General features: G+C 40.6%; 2 protein-coding genes across 2 annotated transcripts in view; one reads left to right on the top strand and one right to left on the bottom strand.

The window, feature by feature from the left end:
- kcnmb3 (potassium calcium-activated channel subfamily M regulatory beta subunit 3) overlaps positions 1-534 on the bottom strand; it is a 43,462-nt gene extending 42,928 nt beyond the window's left edge. The window contains exon 1 of the mRNA XM_014025770.1: positions 416-534. The gene's annotated coding sequence lies outside the window, so the exon portion shown is untranslated. The remainder of the gene's footprint in view (positions 1-415) is intronic.
- mfsd8l2 (major facilitator superfamily domain containing 8-like 2) overlaps positions 1-5,150 on the top strand; it is a 42,607-nt gene that overhangs the window by 26,913 nt on the left and 10,544 nt on the right. The gene's annotated exons all lie outside the window — the stretch shown is intronic.

Below are 5,150 nucleotides of genomic sequence, written 5' to 3'. Positions count from 1 at the left end.
TCATTTACCCAGAATGCTTTGTGTGTAAATAAAATGGCTCCGTCCATGTTAAAATATATTTTTAAACATTTACAAAACTAAGCAGCCTACAGTATTTTTACAGTCTTTACAGTGAAAATATATTTTTTATCATTAAAGTCTAATGTTACAACTAATCAGGGATCCCTTTAATTGTCCCTAGGTGTGAGTGTGAATGGTTGTTTGTCTCAGAGCTGGCCGGTTTCTGAGCTACTCGAGTTAATGATACGAGTCCTAGCACTGAATCAGGTCCCACGAATCTGAAGTCTGAATTAACCCAAATCCCAAATGTCCTCAGGCAGACATCATARTACYGTCCACAAACTAKCAAACACACTGAGAAAAWAAAAGAACAGCRTCACCMGAATGCTTCAGTCGTGTCTGTTCGCTAACTCACCAGCTGCTGTCGAGTCCGAGCGGCTCGGTTCACCTCCCCAGAAAAACAGTTTGGACTCGTGTTGGGCTGGGTCCGAGCGTCTTGGTTCATCTGCCCAGAAACAGGTGTGCTTGAGACGAGTCGGGTCCAAGCTGCCGGGTTATTTTAGTGATTGACTCAAATTAAACCGGTTCCATAAAGTGAACCGGTTTTACCAGCTCTAGTCTCTATGTGTGTCCCTGTGATGGACTTGYAACCTGTCCAGGGTGTCTCCKGCCCCTCGCACTTTGACTGCTGGATATGGGCACCAGTGACCCTGAAACGAAGAAACGGGTTAAGATCATTTTTTGTGTGGACTGTACATCTGAAGTAAATTACTCAAAATGGTCAGATTTTCTTTCATAGTTTCCTCTGGAAAAATACTAGAAAATATATTTATTGATACTTTTTGGTGAACACTGCTAAATATGTTTCCAAGGAATAACCTAATAATTTAGTCTTAAAATAACCTTATAATTAAACTTCTAATTGCCRTACTTTTTGTGTGTTCTGTACATTTGAAGTAAAGCACTCAAAATTATGTTTTTCTGTTTTTATTGATCAAATATTTTTGAGAGGAAACTGTGCTGCACCTATTCTTGTCTCCACACAGCTTGATGCAGATCAATAATATAACTGAAATGAAATAGGATCAAATCATTTCCACAACTTGAGGATGTTTGTTCAGATAAAGTCAGGAGGCTCCATTAACACTGGATAAGGACCTCACTACTCTCACCGACATGACCCGCTTATTAGAATGGAGCTGGATCACAGTAAACTTTTCCATACCAAAACCCAGCAGAGACTGTCCACTTTCTGATTCTTTACTTCATAGTGAGGTCATTCAGTGTAAAGGAGACTGTAATTTAAAGTAGACATTATACAAAATCCAATTTTTTAGCCTTAAACACATTTTGTTGGAGTCTCTAGGACAGGGGTGCCCAACCTTTTCTAAAMCAAGAGCTACTTTTGAAGTCGGCAGTTTGCAAAGAGCTACTCGTCCAGTCTCAGTGTCAAAAAAACATAATATGGTCTCCCTACTCCTCACTTCTTTAAAGTAAATAAAACAGAACTTAATGTGTTGCTAGTTTTATTTAATTTAAAGTATTGTCAAACAAAACTATCTACTTAACCATATATTTACCTACAAAGAAAGAAAAGAAAAAAATCCTTATTTAACTCCTGACAGAGAAACGTAAAACTGATGCTCGAACAAAAAGGATCATTTTTTTTACTTCCTTCAATTATTACTCCCTGTAATGTGTGAGCTATGAGGGCTGAAAACATTCCCAGTGAGAACCACAGAGTCAAATAACTTCGGAGCACTTGTCTCCATTTATTCAAAGAACTCTCCTCTCTTCTCTCCATACAGGGGAGGAAAAACAAAACAAAAATCTATCAGGGTCAACATGGCTGCCACAAGAGTGCCCCCCCTTTTTTCCAAAATCAAAGAACACAATACAAAATTCTCTTGCAGGCGGCTATAAAACCCGGTGCTGAGCTTCCAGGACCGGTTTCACCTGACCAGATCTGTTCCTTTTATTGCCTGGAAGCGAGCCATCAGGCATTTGCATATGCATTTTTGCAGAAATATCACCCGCCAGGGGGTTCTGACTGAATCCAGGTAGGAGAGTGAGTGCTGGACGTAGGACCACGGTTCCACCTCACTGGATCTCTTCCTTTTATTCCCTTGCATCAGCACAAGCAGCCCCATGCTGGAAATCAGCCGTTTCACCCACTGGAGCTCGCCTGATGACATTTGATCGCTTATATCTCCATGTGGGAACRTCCCAGGAACTTGCAACCACCTCCAGGTTGTAGCGGAGATCCAGAATATTAAAATGTGCCATCTCCCACCCGGATCCGACGCTCAGAGCCGGCGCTAGAGGCTCCGCAGTAAATTGAGTGGTATATCGCCTGCCAAAGCGCCTTTTTCAGCTGGTCGTTGGTTAATAGCTCCGCGGAGGAACATCCCAGGAACTTGCAACCACCTCTAGTTTGTAGAGGAGGACCGTAGCTTTCCAAAATTCTCACTTTCCTGGATCCGATGCTCAGAGGCCGCAGGAGAAGCAAACAAATGTYGAAATTTCCTCCAAAAATGCGTGTAAAATGCATTAAGTCGTGCGTAATTTGCTTATAGCTCCGCGGGGCAATGTCACAGAACTCCATTCAAGTATCAGCTTGTAGGGCAGAACCAGATCTTTTAAACCCGACCAGCCACTCCGGGATCCGACGCTCCTAGCCCAGGAGGGGGGGCTAAAACCACCCCCGGCTGAGGTTCGACGGTGCGTAATTTCGTAGGATTTTYGCTTATATCTCCGCGGGGGAATGTCGCAGGAACTCCACTCAACTTTCTCCTTGTAGGGGAGAACCGGGGCTTTAAAACTCAACCATCGACGCTGGGATCCGACTCTCCTAGCCCAGGAGGGGGGCTAAAAACACCCCAGTGAGAGGTCCGACGGTGCATGTTTTGGAGGTTTTTTGCTTATTGATCCGCAGGGGAACGTCGCAGGGACTTCATTCAACTTCACTTTGTAGGGCAGAGCCAGAGCTTTCAAAAAAGACCAGCCACTCCTGGATGCGACACTCAAAGCCGGCGCTAGAGGCTCCGCAGCAAGGTTGCGCTGCGCGGGCACCTGGGAATCAGCTGGCGGGCGACGAGTCGCCCGCGAGCGACTGGTTGGGCATCCCTGCTCTAGGAGGCAGAACATTATCTTCCTTGTGCTGCATAGATACCTTTGTATTCTGTTTGGGTCATATCTTTCAGTTTGTTCAGTTTTCGCTATTTTCTATGACATTTTCTAGACAACTACGTCACAGTATTTGCTTTGGAACTGCTAAACAAGGTCGTGTACTTCTGACTAACCAATTTTGTGAATCTGCAGTTCTGCAGGTTTGTCGTCTTCATTCACCTTTCTCTGGGTCAGACACTGGGTCTAACATTTAAGGCTAGATGGACGAGCCGTCCATTGTAATATTTTAGTTTATTTGTAAAGAAAAAATTTGCGCTGCTAGATTATTGTTTCTCCATTATCCAACTACAAATGCAGTAGGGCAGGGTGTCGATTCAGATTTCCCAAAATGATTCGATTCGATTCACGATGATTCACGATTCAGTTTGATTGATTTTTAAATTAGTTAAGGATATCATGCAGTAACACATTTGCTTTGATATAGAAGACATTCTCAAAGGAACTAAGTCTGTAAATAGAAACTAATTCTAACTTGGTGCATTGGTAAAACGATAAACATAAAGGACAAACTTGTAAATTGGAGTTTAATCTTGAAACAAAACTGTCTCAAGTTTCGAAGGTTTAAATTAAAAAGGAAATGCGAGAGAAAACGTTGTTGGATACATTAGTTTTTTAAGAAACTAAGAATAATTTTCTTGATCAYTAAGAAGTGATGGAATAARSTTRCAGGARAAGAGGTGGGATAATATAAGTGTTTACTTCTGTCCACTCTTTTGAGAGTATGAAAACTGTATATTTGTAATGTTTCTGTTACCTTCTGTTCAATAAAACTTATTAACAAGAAGAAAGATAAAAAGTATTTCAGCTGCAACATTCCATCATTGTGAATTACATTAAGATGTTTCTTAATTTTATAAATAACATTGGTAACAAAACTAAACAATTTTGTTAGACTGACATCTTTCACGCATTTATAAAGGAGGAGAACAGTTTCAGTCAGATGTTAACATACTGTAGTTTTGGTTCGAGCCGCTCGAAGCTTCATTTCCCGCTACCACATCTGAGCACAAATYTTTGCAAACAAATGTCTTGGTCTCTGTTATCTTTGTTTTACTGAGAATCAGCTGTAATGTTAGTGATTCCTTTGTTTCTTTTGTTTTGCCCCAGAGGGAGCTAACATTAGCAATGACCTGGATTTACTGGATGTAAACCTATGGCAGGTCAGGAGTAACACACAACATGGAAACGCGCAATTTCATCGCACATAACACACATGGGGAAAAATCAATTTTCCCAAATTTGAACAAAAATCGATCCAGATCGATTAAATCGATTTTTTAAACCCAGCCTTAAAATGCAGTAGAGGGGACAATGATCACTGAGAGTGGGCATGAAGGAGGGCGGGGGTAAAACACCTTGTTTGTATTTAAAGAGACAGCCTCAAAATGAGTCAATCTGAGACACAGAAAAATCATGAAGGAGGGGCTTGTGAAGCTACAATACCCAGGAATTCAGACCAAAGCATTGCAGTTCCACTTTTTTAGACTTATTTTATCTTTATTAACTTGTAATTTATTGAAATTAATTATGAACATTTATTTTAACCTTAAAAGTACAGTTTTTAAATGAAATGTTGCTGAAACAAGTTTCTCTGTGCTCGACAATGCAGCCTAGGTGGAGTAGTCGAACACAGATCCACTGATCCTTCAACACAGAGCATCTTCAGAAGACAAGTTGATAAAATAAATTTTAAAAATCTGTATTGTTCCATACATAGTGTGTTTTGAATTCCATATGTAGTGTGTATTGTTCCATACGTAGTGTGTATTGAATCAATACGTAGTGTGTATTGTTTCATACGTAGTGTGTATTGAACAATACATAGAGTGTATTAATCCATACACAGTGTGTATTGTTCCATACATAGTGTGTATTGTTCCATATGTAGTGTGTATTGTTCCATACGTAGTGTGTATTGAATCAATACGTAGTGTGTATTGTTTCATACGTAGTGTGTATTG

The sequence above is a fragment of the Austrofundulus limnaeus genome, unplaced genomic scaffold, assembly GCF_001266775.1.
Source record: "Austrofundulus limnaeus strain Quisiro unplaced genomic scaffold, Austrofundulus_limnaeus-1.0 Scaffold497, whole genome shotgun sequence".
Taxonomy (NCBI): Eukaryota; Metazoa; Chordata; class Actinopteri; order Cyprinodontiformes; family Rivulidae; genus Austrofundulus; species Austrofundulus limnaeus.
The sequence above is the reverse complement of the archived record's forward strand: the minus strand, read 5'-3'. Positions and strand labels throughout refer to the sequence as shown.